Consider the following 15,073-nt stretch of genomic DNA (forward strand, 5'->3'; position numbering starts at 1 on the left):
GGTTTGATGAAGAGTAAAAAGTCATAGAAAATTATCATAGGGCAAAAGGATGGAAGCTAAGGGTAGCAAACTGGATGCAACTTAGTAAGACCTATTCATTTGGATTCTTTTTGTCATCCGTCTTCAGAAATAAGGAAGCTCCCTTTTTTCAGGGTATAAGATGTGTACTTCTCACAGGAGGGTCTTACCACTTGCTTCAGGGGGGAATGAGGAAATCAGAGAATTCTTTCTGTGCCTGCCGTTTCTCAGATTCCTTTAGTTTAAAATACTTAGTATGCCAAGGTCCCAGAATTTGGGATAGTGTGTTCTGAACCCCATCGGTTTCATTATGACATAGTTGCTTCAGATCTTTTAAATTTGGAGGGGAAAGTTACAAATAAAGCTAAGTCTCAGGTTCTCTGTCATACTTCCCTTCCTCTTCCTCCTCTGAAGGACGAACATTTTACAGACTTTACCATGGTTTTACTCTTACCTTCATTGTCCCCATACTTGTTCAGTATTTAGTTTTAGTTCTTAAATTCCCCCAAATATTATTGCATTTATTTATATTTTTATTGTGATGTCCTCACATATTTACAGATTTTTTTGTTTTTTCCTTCTCTCTTTCATGTGTTCAATTTACTTCTTAAATTATAGTTTTTATTAATTATAAAGTATAAACTTTAACATTTGTTTTTCTGAAAATTTTTGTTACACCATTATTTATGAATAATATTTCAGCACTATGTAAAATTCTGTAGCAGTTGTTTTCCCTGAAGAAATTTTCCCATTGTCTTTAATATGTAGTGTTTCTTACGAGATGTCTAATGTTAGTTCAATTATTGATATTTTGTAGATCATCAATCTTTTTGCTTTGGTTGTTTTTAATAGCTCATTTTATCCTTGATATTCTATAATTTTACTCTGATGAGCTTGCAGTTTATTTTTTAAGTTATTTTGTTTACATCCTGTACAGAGATGGCAGTGATAGCTCACTACCTGCCAAAACTTCTTCCTCTTATTTAATATATGGTTGTCACTAGCTAACTGCTGCTCCCTGCAGAGGATCTTTGCCTTTGTGGGCTTAGTTATGGGCTTTCATAAAAGCCTCTTTTTGCCTGTATCCTTCCATGAACTACCTGTTGGGTAAAACCATTAATGTGAAATAATCCTTTCAGTAGTTTAATTTATGTTATGATTTTTCTGGACAGGAAACAAAGTTCAAGTAGCTTAGTTTTCCACCAGTGATTCGAGAGTGCAAGTGATGTGTGTCACTTCCTGGCCAAGATGGTTAAGAAGTAGATGGGCTTTGCCATCTCTTTTCTCTTTTGCCTGTAAGAGAAAATATTAAGATTTTTGTCAGTGGCAGAACCACAGGTATGAGGAGATTGGGTTCGTGAATTATCACTTGGAGGGAATCTGTCATTTGAGACATTTCCATGATTAAAAAAGATATTTCCATGTTTTAAGTCAGTGAAATTTTTGAAATTCTTTGTTAATAGTAGCTAGCATTACCTGAATACATCAAGACCCATTTGGCATCATTATCTTTGAAAAACTTTTATACTGCTACTCAAATATTTTTTTAGAACCCAAACCTTATCACAGAAGTATATATATCTAGAAACCTGTTTCAAAATCTAAAAATAAAAATACTATTGTAATAAATATCAGCAAGAAGTCAGACAGTTTGAATCCCAAGTAAAACAGTCCTTTGTGTTTAGGACAAGGTAAAGAGTTCATTTTAGTTAAAAGTGGGTAAGATTTAGATATGAATGTATGAAAATATTTAAAAATATAATTTAAAAAAAGTACCCCAACATTTAAAGAATTGGTTTAATTTTTAAGATTAACTTTGAACTGGAATACATTTAAAATGAAAGAAACTTATATCTGGGTTTAGTTAAGATTAAGGAATTGAAGATTTATGCTTGGTCTCCTGCATATCACATGATTCTTTTTTGTATGGCACTGACATTTGATCACACTAGGCTTTTTATTTGAGTGTTAGTATATTACATCTCCAGAGCACAGAAATGTTTTCAAATATTCCTTGCAATCATTTAGAGGAAAATTGGTAATGATAGATTGTTACAAGACACCCACTCTTATTCTGCTTGGGCAGAATAGAAAAATACTGTGGTCTTGGCACCTGTAGGGGAGGAAAAATTTTTACTCTACCCTTCAAGGTTCTTTTGGCTGGTTCATTAATTAAATTGAGATAAAGCAGATTATAGGAGAAAAACAAATTTAATTATATGTATACGGGAGTCCTGTAAGAATATGAGACCCACAGGCAGTCAAGCTTATATGTCATCCTGAGCTAAGGAGAAGAGGGTAGGAGTCTGAGATTTCAAAGGGCAGGAACATAATTCACAGGAAGGTAAACAAGGAAAACAAATGTTTGTCATGCTTTACAGATACAGTGGGACACAGAGAGAAATTTGCTCTCCAGGCCCTGCCAAGCTCCCCTCCCCCCTCCGTTTATTACCACACCTAGCCCATATTTTTTATTGTTATCTCTGATGTTAGTTCTCTTCTTGGAACAGGACCTTTATCTAAATTCTTTTAGGCAGTTAAGGGGGAGGTAAAAGCTCTTCCTGAATCTTTTCAGCCTTGAATGACTTCACACCTTAAAAATAGAAAAAAGAAACAGAAAAGTAAGTACAAGAAGAAAAGAACCAAGGGCAAGAAAGTGGAAATAAAGCCAGGAGCATGTTGTTTAATCACATACCAATGAGATTTTGCGTGTGCGAATCCTGTAGAAACAATGAGAAAACTGTTTTCCCTTATTTAACCTTAATGCTTTAGAACTGAAAACAAATCTTTTTGGTGGAGGGGAGGAGGTAATTTTCTTATTGCCAGAGAATCTGGAAAACAATTAAATGGAGATAAATCAAGGGTTTCAGGTATAATTAGCTAGCGTTTTGGTAATAATATAGGTTAAGATAATAAAATTATTTTTTATAGTTTACTTCAAAGTTTAACTACTTCCCAAAGTTTATCTACTTCCCAATTAAGTCTCATCTCTTGACGTCCAATTTAGGAGTCAGTTTATAATGTTAATTATTTTTTATAAAGTTCATATTAAAATGAGTATTTTAAAGCAGATTTTATTGTTAATAAGGATATATTTATGAAAACATAATATACAGTATGTGAAAGGTGATTTTATATATAATATTGTGATTTTAAATAGCCTTTTAAAAATGAAAATATTGCCTAAAGAAAACATTTTTTTTTAAAGATTTATTTATTTTAGAGAGAGAGAGCATGAGCAGGAAGGGTAGAGGGGGAGAGAGAATCTCAAGTCAACTCCATGCTGAGTGTGGAAACTGACTTGGAGCTTGATCTCACAACCCTGAGATCATGACCTGAGCAAAATCAAGAGTGAGATGCTTAACCAGTTGACCCACCCAGGCACCCCACTGCATGTATTTTTAAGTTTATTTTTTAGTATGTAAAAAAAAATTGTTTTGAATTGAAGTTTGTCTCTCTACCTGAGAAAATTCTTGCTGAGGTCTATGTTAATATATAGTGGTTGATGATTAATATGGAAGATATGATTCAAAAAGCCCAGAATAAAGTAGAAAAAAAGTGTTGACATTACTTTCTGAGAAGTTTCATCATATTTTACAAAATAAGTCTTTTTTTTCCCTGATATTATTCACTACAAAAGCTGAATATAATTAGCAGAATACTTTTTGAAAATTCAGTGATTAATGTTTTGTTTTGTTTTAAACTTGTTTGTGAGATAATTTATCATAAAACAGGATGGCCCTTAGTACTTTATGTATTTGGATGAGGAGTTACCCCTATTTGATCTCACAACCCTGAGATCCACCTAATGGATCCTCATCCATTTTCGCTGGAACCTTCCCCAAATCTCAAAAGGATACTGGTCTTTATATCTAATAACTTCTTATTAACTTATTGTCTTCAAAGCATTATTTCTGAACAGATAGGGATTATGCCCCTATCACTGTTATTTATTGCTGCACTAGTTTGGTATGTATAGGTAGGAGCTAATTGGGGAATTGTCTTTTTCTTTCACCAATTGTTTCCTACACAAAAGCTTCTTATGTATAATCAGGGTATATCATTCAAGAGGATGATCATAGAGTAAATGTTAGTGAATATGGAAAGAGGGGTGCCCCGGCACCACCTGCAGCGCCACGGCCCGTTGATTCGGGAGAAGGACGAGGCACAGACAGGTTAGCTTGCGAAAGAGAGTGTGGGTGCAGGGGACAACCGCCAGGCGCGCCACCACCACGAGTGGGATCGCCCAGAACAGCTGCAACTTCACGTATTTATTGGCAATAAACAATCAAAGACAATCAAGGGCGTGATCCATATTACATCCTAGTGAATAGTAGTACATCCCAGGGAAGGTCAGAGGATCAGGTGATGTAACGTTCAGCAAATGGGGCCTATTCTTAAACATGTTTCTATAGACCCCGCGGGGTATTGTCAAGAGCAATCAAGTTTCAGCAGTGTTCCGCCCTGAACGAGTTGGGCATTCCCAACTGTTGGACAAGCTGGGCGTTCCCAGCCGCTTGGCTCTGACTTTTATGCTAAAGCCCACAAGGTCACACACGTTTTCCTATTATATCCTTAGCATAAGTTCTCGGCCAGGGGCTGCCACAGAGGGGTAGTGAGGCTCAATAGATACAGATGCAAGCACAGAACAAGGTGAGAGAAAGGCCACCAAAGCAACATAACTAAATAAAGATCAAAACCAAGAGGCTTCTGTGCCGGTAGCGCTCTCGCAAACATGGTGAACATTTCCTAAAACCCGGTGGACTTTCTGCAAGAAGTGTGGCAAGCACCAGCCCCACAGAGTAACACAGTACAAGAAAGGCAAAGATTCTCTTTATTCCCGGTGTTAATGACAGGAAGCAGAGTGGCTGTGGTGGGCAGACTAAGCTGATTTTCTGGAAAAAGGCTAAAACTACAAAGATTGTGCTGAGGCTTGAAAGTGTTGAGCCCAACTGCAGACAGATCTAAAAGAATGCAGGCTGTTAAGAGATGCCAACCTTTCGAACTGGGAGGAGATAAGAGAAAGGGCCAAGTGATCCAGTTCTACGCTTCATATTTTGTTATATTATGAAGATAATAAAATCTGGGGTTTATGTTCACTTCATTTGGTTGCATTTGGTCTTTTAAGAGGGAAATAAACTAGTGCCATCAATAAAATCCCCCTTGTGGGGCAATTTCTGCTTGGGGGAAAAAAAAGCCAACAGGAGGAAGAGGCATTTTATATGTCTATATATGCCTATATATGACTATATATGTCTATAATCTTTCATATACATAATATCACTTATATAATAACTATGTATATAATCATTGATATAGTTTGGTGTGTCTGGGTACTGATGAGTATGGACAAGATATCTCTCAGCTAAACTCCCTTCTTTCCTAGGTCTTGGTGTTGGGCTTATCCTTGACATGCTTGCATAGCCCAGTATTCGCAAGAATCCTGATAAATCAGATGAGAGAGAATCTCCCCAACCCTTGATATCTGATCAAGTTCCTTATCCCCCATCCGTGATATCTAAACATCTTGGCTAACCCTTAGCAAGAATTCTGTTATATCAATTTAGCAAGAATCTCCCCCTACCCTTGATGTCTCATATTAATTTTCAAATCAACCAGTTCCCTCAACCTGCATCCCTGGCTATAAATCCCTGCTTGTTCTTATATTGAAGTCAAGCTGATCTCTTTACCCTATTGCAACAATTCTGGCATATATCACAATGATCTTGAACAAAGTCTTTCTTACTATTTTAACAAGTGTCAGAATAATTTTTTTCCTTAACAGTACACACAACACTTAAACCCACATAATGTGGGTGGGCTCATCCAATCAATTGAAGGCCTTAAGAGTAAATACTACAGTTTCCCCAAAAAGAAAAATTCTTCTTTAATAAGTAACACAGAAATCCTGCTTGAGTTTCCAGTCTGACTGGTGACTGCCCTAAGGATTTCCTACTTGATAGCCCCTACAGTGTGAGCCAGTTCCTTAAAATCAATCAACATCAACCCTCCAGTCCCCTACTTCCCCTCCTCCTCTCTCCTCTCACTTTCTCTTTTGCTTTCTCTTTCTTTCTCTTTCTTCTTACCTCTCTCCATGTATCCTACTGGTTCTGTTTCTATAGAGAATGCACTTTGTAAATTTGTATTTATTTACTTATCTTTGAGATTGCCATAACTTTTTAAGGATGCTTAAGTGTTTGTTGTGCTTTTCTAAACTTGCTTTGCGCTACTTGTCTATTGGAGTTTTGTCTGGCTATATAGTCCCTGAAAGTGCTGAAAACCTGTATTTGCATTTATCACTGTTATTAAGCTCTGTCACTTTAGAAAAGTGTTGTTTGGATATTTCAAATACTTTCTGTAAATCATATGGTTGATTGTGATTGATTGATTTAGGTAGATATTGAGGAATTCTGGTTGTCCACTTTACTTCACATTTCAAAAAAATACTATAATTATATCAAAGTAGTCAAAGTGTAGTTTTCTCATAAATTCAAAAGTTCATCCATTACAATTCTCTTGGTAATTATTTTTTGTACTGTAATTTGTATGGGTATTATATAAAAAGCAGGTATCAAATACAAATTTTAGAAGAATTAATGACATATTACCAGCTCTTTTTTCTTTTTAATTAATTTATGAACAATGGTTATGAAACAATAACAACACTAATTTTATTACTTTTTTAAAAGTTAGGGTATTATTATTTGAATCCATTCTTAGTACACCATCAAGATCAGTTGAGTCTCATTCTCATAAAATAGGCAGAAAAAAGTATGCCTTGAGACCATTTATCTGCCAGGAAAAACACATTTTTATTACCTGCTAATTATTGTCCCAAAGGTATATAGTGATATGTTAGCAGATTGTGGCTAGCCATAAAATTGTTTTTCTCTTACCACATACTTCACTTTTCTTTATTCTCCACATATAGTAAATTTAAGAAAATGAATAAAAAAGGGAAATTTTAAATTGAAATTACTACACAGAAAATAAGAAGCTTTTACCTTCTATTTCTCTTGAATGCATTCTTTGAGAGAAAAGACACACCATCATGCCCATTTAAAATAATGTAAGTAATGTTCACATTAAGAAAGCCATTGAAAGAATAGTCCTACTCATTGGTTAGGGAAATATTTGTAATGATGATAAGGAGAAATCGGAACTTCTTAACTTCTGTTGATTTTTTTTTCTCTAATTCCTGTGTTGTTTTTTGTTGTTGTTTTTGTTTTTCTTTTTACCCTCACTAGTCTCTCAGTACAAAGATGACTCTTTTTGAAAAGGACATGTTAAGAGAATATTTTATGTAGTGGTGTGCTGTTTACTCCAATGCTTAATGGGAAAATTTTTTTAAAACTATTTCTGTCTTTACATTGACAGCCTTTTCTTTTTAAACAAGATTTTATGTCTGTAAACCAAAATCTTGGATATTTTTCTTCAGACAGATTGTCTTCTTTTAAATATCTGCTATGGATAAAATTAATGCTTGGGGTAGAATTAATTTCTTGTAAAATACTTTTTTATTAACTTCCTGTTAATAGAAAATAGCAGAAATGATAGTAAGATAACTACTTATTGTAGAAAAGTTATCTTGAATACTGATTTCTACACACTAAATTTCTTTTCTTTGCTCAGAGATGTTTATATATTCTATTTTAAATGGTAATAACTTTGATAGGAAAGGGAAGCATGAGGAAGATCTTTAAAAAACAATCTTTATACTCAATCAATTCTCTATCAAATAAGGAATTTAATAATTCAGGTTGGAAACTATTCATTATTTTTGGTACCTTGAGATTAAAGCTCATGAATCACAAGTTTGATGTTAGATGAAGTGTAGTTTTATTACTTGTACTCTTAAAGCATTGTTTCAGTGGCCAAAAGGTTATTTGAATCAAACTCTGAAATAATATTCTGCATTTAAATTCTCATCATTTGAAGTGCTTTCAAGGTCTGTTGGAAGAAATGGTGATTCTTTAGGTATCTCACAAGTTTTTTCATAGATGCTTATGAGCTCTCCATCTATCCTTATTGTGTCTTAGCTGTTGTGAAGGCTGTAACACTTAATAGTATCAGTGGCAATGATGGAGGAAATAAATAAGTGAGGTGAGAATTAAAGTTCAGGTTATAAATGATGAGATTTACCACAAGTAGCTGTGCAAAAAAGTTTGTACAATTACGTTATAGAATATGTACATGCTCTAAACAGTTTACCGCATTAATTCACTTAATACTCATATTTCACTTCAGATATGACTGGAACGAAAGAACAGACTACCTCAGACAGAGCTACACGAACGATTTGTAGTTGTGCCCAAAGTAGTAATCCTGTCAGCTCTCTTCAGAGTAGGAGGAGGACCTGGAGTAAATAGAAGTCTCTAGAGTGCCAGCGGCCTCCAGCTATTCCAGAGCAGCTTCCTCTGTTTACGCTACTATGATGTACTACCCATTTTCATTTTTCTCCCTAAAATGAGCCCCTTTCCTAGTAGCATATACTTGCGGTCGGCTTCTGGTAAAAACGTGTGATTTCTCAGGCCTGACCATAGGCTATTGCAAAGGCTTTCACCTGTCAGGTCTCGCAGGAAAAAATCTACACTCCCCACACTAGACTTGGTACACAGCCAGTTCATTGTCGTCTTTGGAGGGAGTTGTGTTCAAGTATTCAGATCCCCCTGGCTAGCTGTGGACTTCGCATATTTGCATTTCTAGCCAGGCACCTTCTTTCCTAGCTTTCTTTATCTAAGGTCTTGAGCACCTGTCTTCTTCCGGTGCTTCTGCCTAAGCCTCCTCCTTAGGAAGAGGAGAAACATTAAAGACAGTTTTCCCCACTCTGACTCAGTTATTCAGTACTTTTCCACTCCTCCTCCCCCAACCCCAAGGTCCTAAAAATACCAGGACTTTGCTCAGGACTCCCGAAGCAGGGAAATTACTCTTACCTCTGCTCTGATTCATGTGGCCTTCACCTTCTGTGAGGAAGGGAAGCAAGCAGGGGAGGGAGGGATGGGAGGAATCAGCACATTCTCTGGTTTTAGCCCCTTGCTTATTATTATCACAGTAAGTGATTAAAACCTTCTCTGTTAGTTTCCTTTTGGCCATTGCTGTTTAATCAGCATCTCCCATACCTGAGACTCACTCTCTGCAGATCAGCTGAGTTCCTGACAACACTATGGCCATAGTTCTCAAAATAGAGTCCTCAGGTTATCAGCTTCAATATCTGCATCACTTGGGAGTTTGTTAGAAATTCAAGTTCTCTATAGAGCATTACCGCAAACTCCTGAATCAGAAATTCTGTTCTTAGGCTCATCAGTCTCTAACAAATCTTCCCGGTGATTCTGATACATGCAAAAGTTTGAGAACCATTAATAATGTTCCCATTATGCATTATTTTGTGGGGCTTCTTTACCATATATTAAGTTCCCATATTCCTGGGTCTGTCTCTGGACTTTCTATTCTCATGGATTAAATTGTTCTTTTATTCTTGCATAAATATCATTCTATTTTTATACTATGTTTTATTATAATATATATTTTAATATGTGGTATGGCAAATTTCTGGTTCTTCTTCTTGATTTTTTTTTTCTTTAAGTACTTTAAATATTTCCCTCCACTTTTTTTTTTTTTTTTTTAGCTTGAATGGTTTCAGAAAGAGAAGTCTACTGTAATTCTTATCTTTTCCCTCTTATAAATGAAGTGTTTTTTTTCTTCTGGCTTTTTTCAAGATTTCCTACTTTCTTTGATTTTTTTGTCATTTGAATATGATACAGGCAGGATGGAGTTTCCTTTTCCGTTTTTTTTTTCCCCCTTCGGTATTTATAGTCCTTGGTGTTCTCTCTGTTTTCTGGATCTCTGGTTTTGTGTTTGTCATTAATTTTAGAAAATTGGTGATTATTACTTCAAATATTTCTTCTTCATTCTGTCTTTATTCTCCCTTTGGTATTTCAGTTACACATATGTTATGCCTTAGTCTGTGTTTTTGTTTTACTTTACTTTTTTTTTTCCTCCTCCTTACACTTCGGGCTAGGAAGTTTGTATTGGGCTGTCAGCATGGTCATGCATGATTCTTTCCTTGCTTAGGTTGAATCTACTGATTAACTCATCAAAGGCATTCTTCTTTTTTGTCTTTCTGTTTCTGACATTTCCTTTTGTTTCTTTCTTAGAGTTCCCATCTGCACATTATCCACCTATCCTTGCATGTTATCTATTTTTTAAGTTAGATTCCTCAACATATTAACAATTTTTACTTTAAATTTCCAGCCTGTAAATTCCAAAGTCTCTGTCATATCTGAAACTGGTTACAATGCTGTTTTTGTTCCTTTAGACTTTTTAGCCTTTTAGCATGCCATATGATTTTTGGCTAAATGATTAACATGTATCATGTAATAGGGATTGAGGTAAATAGACTTTTAGTGGGAGGTTTTGTTAATTTGGCTAGGAGTGAATAGCTGTGTTTAATGTCTTCTGTTTCTGTACATTGCCAGATGGTTCAGATTCCTTAAAGGTCTTTGTTTTTGTCTCCCCTGCTGTCTGTGGCTTCCCTAAGTACTCCTTCTTAGGTAGAGTCTGCATCTTAACAGCTCTTTCAGCTGTTATCTGCTGTCAATAAACTATAGCCATGTTGGTTTGGTGATGAGGTGTTGGGGAGGGAAAGCATTCTATAATCTTATGATTTAATCTCGGTCTTTTAGAGGATCTGTGACCTTCATAAGTGTTTGTTGTCTTTTCTCTCTTCCTTTATGTGAGACAAAAAGACTAGAGGGGGCTGGAATCTTGGTAATGTCTTCCCTCAGGTGGAACATTTTGTAAGACTTGGATACCAAGTCTTTTCAGGTAAAGACAGGGTTTTGTTATGGGGAATGCTAAGGGCATATTTCACAATGGATATTTTTTCTACTCACCTTGCCAGAGTCATGAGGGAAAATGTCTTGGCTCTTCACACTGGGATCCTGATGGGTTTCTTGGGGAAAACCCCCATAAAAGTGTGAGGAACCCCCTAAGACATCAGCTCCTGAGTGTTCTCACTCCATACTCATTTTCACTCAGCTTGCAGCAGTTTTGCAAATTTAGCATTTCAGTGTTCCTACCAGTGTTTGTCTCCAGAAGTTTCTGCTGTAGGTAAGAAGATCTTGGCTGTGACTCAGTAGATTTGCCTGTCACTGTAGATTTTGGGGTGGCAGTTTGCCTTGTGACCATTCTCTGATGGATCTAAGGCATTGATCTTTAGTTTGTTAAGCATTTTTCTTGTTTTAAAAATCAGAGTGATGATTTTCAAGCTCTTTACGTGTCATGCTGAAACCAAAAGTGTGAATTTATGTTGTTATTTACTTTAGCAAATTTGTTTTAGCCGTCAAACCTTTTCTTAGATTAAAGCTTCTATTGAAGACTTTGATAACAAATAAGACCAGTAAGGGTATAGTGACTCTAGTTGAGGTTGGTATGGGGATGTCTAGCACTCTATTGGACAGAATTTGAAAGCTATTTGTTCCTACTAGTAAACTAAACAGAACCAGGGCTGAATCCTTTGGAACACTATTGTTTGTCAAGCATTCTCTTACTGACGTTACTACTTAATACTGTATTTTTGTTATGTGATGTGCTCATTCATGTTCGTTCACAGTGTTTAGTATGTTCCCTCATGTACATCATAGAAATATAGTTTATTTTACTTTATTTTTTAAAATATTTTATTTATTTCAGAGACAGAATGCAAGCATGAGCAGGAGGAAGGGCAGAGGGAGAGGCAGACTCCCCGCTGAGCAGGGAGCCTGATGTGGGGCTCGATCCAGGACCCCGGGATCATAACCTGAGGCGAAGGCAGATGCTTAACCGATTGAGCCACCCAGACGCCCCAATATAGTTTATTTTAGAGGGAAAAAATAGAGTACATGGTGTTTTAAAATACGTGCTTTATGTGACTTTCGAAAATAAAATGTTTTGCTTGAAGAAATCCCCCTTCTTATCTAGGGAATATGTTTATCTTGCACAAGGAAGAGAAAGAGACATTATCTTTTTATTTTCTACATTGTTTCTCTAGATGGATATATAATCTTTTAAGAAAATATGTCAAAGGTGTGTTTGATGTTATTACTTTATTTCCTATCTAAAAGATATTAACGATATGATAATCTTTCCCAAGGTGTTTTTCACCAATTTTTATTTCATGATAATTTATAAGGTTTGTGTGAGAAATTGCCAGGCCTTTCTTAAGTCTTCTTACAACTTCAGAGTCTTAAAACTCTCAGCTAAATTTTGAGGAGGGGGGCTGGTATTTGATGTATAATTCTTTTTATTGACTTTCCAATTTCTGTCATATATATGCTTCTGACCTGTGTTTCAACTGAACCAGTAATTTAGTCCATTACTGGTCTGTGTAAATCTTACCCACAGCTATTTCCCAAGGTGGTTTTGGGTCTAACGAGTGGTTGGTGTTGATGTCCAGCAGGAAATCTTGCAAACCAGATGATTGGTGTGGTTCAAACTGTAACCTTGTTAAAGCATTGGTCAGGTTGCACTTAGGAGAGTTATTTAATTAGTTTCCCAATAATATTTGTGTACAATTTTTAGGTGACCACTACTTTTTTTTTTCTTTCATCATGGTGCAGAAAAAGACAGTTGCTTGTTGTTATCAGAGTCAGATATTAACCCAGTACTCTTTTTTCTTTAAGTTACCTTTGGGCAGTCATTTTAATAACTGCTAGAACTTCTCTTGAACACAAGTATCTATAATGATGCCATAAACTTAAATTAAGAGCTTTCAATGTACTAGGTACTGTACTAGAAAGTTTTTTTTTAATATAAGAACATTCTCTGCCTTCAAAAAACAAAAAGTCCTATTATGTGAGACATAAAAAAATGAATTATAATACAGTATAATAAATAATACACTAGTGATAGAAACAAAATATTCTGAGGTTACAGATAAGAGAGTAAGCAGTTCTTCCTGAGGTTTCAGGGAAGAATTAAAAAGGTGTAACATTGTAATGGCGTTTGAAAGAGTGGTCTTTTACTGCAGGAAAAAGTAAGGGTATTGTAAGTAGACAGATATGAGTTCAAAATTAGCATGAAGTGTATGTGTATTTTTTTCTTCAGGTTTCCTGAAGTATAATTCACATATAGTAAAATCCACCAATTTTAGGTGAACCATTCTTTGAATTTTGACAGACTTCAAAAATTTTAGTTACCACCTAAATCAAGATTAAAAAATGTTCTCATGACCTCCTCAAAATTCCATCATGTCCCTTAGTAGTCTATCTGTTTATGTATTTTTAAGGATATCAAGTAGTATTTTTGAGGGAAAAAAGTATTTGACTTTACTTTTCTGATACTGAATAATTTTAACCTTTATGGTATGATTTACCAAGAATTTTTGTTTCTAGCCTTCTTCATTTGGGTTATTTAGATGGGTGACTTAGTAAGTTAATTTAGGAAACACTATTATGAAAGTTAATCATTTAAAAATTTACAGGCATTTATTACTTTTAATTAAATTACAATACCTAGTTCCATCAGTAGGGAGAAATGATGAAATTTATAACCATAATATTATGCCTTTTTTTGTGGTTTTATAAAGTCCAAATCATGACAATAGAACAAACTGATGATTTTAAAAGGAGATGGTGGAAATAGAGCAATGGAATGAAATAACTAAAATGAGTGTTGTGATATACACACAACACACTTAATAAAAATAGTATTCTAAATATGTAGGATTTATTCCATCAGTCATTCTCAGTACATCCCTGTGTAACTTGCAAAAAAGCAGATATATTCACTACTCTAAAGAAGCCCGCAGTCTGGAATGGGAATCTGATTTCTAGTATCATATTTACATAAACCATTATTAGAAAAAACAGACATGGATTCCATTGAATTTGCTATAAAGAAATTGTGTATATATTTGGAAAGAAACCTAAGATGATGTATATAGATTACATTAAATTTCTCTATATGAAAATATTATTAGACTTCACTATTTAAAGGATACTGAACTTCATTACAGGATATAGATACTCCATTAGTGATTTCCACTGTAATGAAGTACATATTTTAGTGTTGCAGTAGAATTATTTTATACCCTCTTATTTCTCTGTGAAAGAGAAATGCTCTGCCCATGCCAGGGGTGTCCTGTAGTTTCTCAGCCCTATAGTTGACTGTGACAGATATGTGTATCTAATCAGGATAAAATTGTATTTAAAATTTTTTAAAAATTTCCAAATATGACATTTTTTTAATCTCTTTTAATTATCGATTCCCAATTATTACAGTGTGGCCAGAGAGTGATGATGTTTATATGATACTGAATTTTTGAAATGTGGTAATTACCTTTTTGCAATAATTTGCAATAACTACTATTTTGCAAATTTTTGTAAGTGTTTTATGTATGCTTAAAAAGTGTATTTTCCACTATCAGTATAGTGTTACATGTATATCCATTAGTCAGGCCTGTTATATTAAAATTTTATGTCACCATGCTGATTTTCCACTGCTTGATCTGCTGATTATTGAAGAAAATGCATTAAAATCTCCTGCTATAATATTAGGACTGCCAGTTTTTCTTTGCAGTTCTGCCAGTTTTTGCTTTATATATTATGAAACTATGTTATTATGTGCATATAAATTTAAATTTGTCCTATATTCCAGATATCATTTTGTACTGATGTCTTTTTTTAGGAATTCCTTTTGCCTAAAGTCTGTTGTTGATATTAATATGGCTAAGTCTTGTCTTGGTTAGAATTTACCCAAAGCTCTTTACCATTTATTAATTTTTTGTCAAAGATCAGTTGACTTCAGGTATAGAGGTTTATTTCTGAACTCTTTGTTCTATTTTTTTAAATATTTCTTTATTCATTAGATGGGGGGAAGGACAAAGGGGCAGGGAGAGAGAGAATCCCAAGAAGACTCCCTGCTGATTGCAGAGCCCAATGTGGAGCTCCAACTTGACCTGAGCCGAAATCAAGAGTGGGATGCTTAACCGACTGAGTCACCCAGGCACCCCTTTACTGACTTCATTTATTCTAACACTTTTTGGTGGCATCTTTAGGATTTTCTAGATTTAGGTCCA

The 15,073-nt window shown here is 35.0% G+C and overlaps 1 protein-coding gene and 1 pseudogene across 1 annotated transcript in view; both read left to right on the plus strand.

Moving 5' to 3' along the window:
- Window positions 1–15,073, plus strand: part of CCDC91 (coiled-coil domain containing 91) — a 322,822-nt gene that overhangs the window by 211,779 nt on the left and 95,970 nt on the right. The window lies entirely within an intron of this gene.
- Window positions 4,118–5,209, plus strand: LOC105240862 (annotated as a pseudogene).

Source organism: Ailuropoda melanoleuca, chromosome 16 (assembly GCF_002007445.2).
Source record: "Ailuropoda melanoleuca isolate Jingjing chromosome 16, ASM200744v2, whole genome shotgun sequence".
NCBI classification, from domain to species: Eukaryota; Metazoa; Chordata; class Mammalia; order Carnivora; family Ursidae; genus Ailuropoda; species Ailuropoda melanoleuca.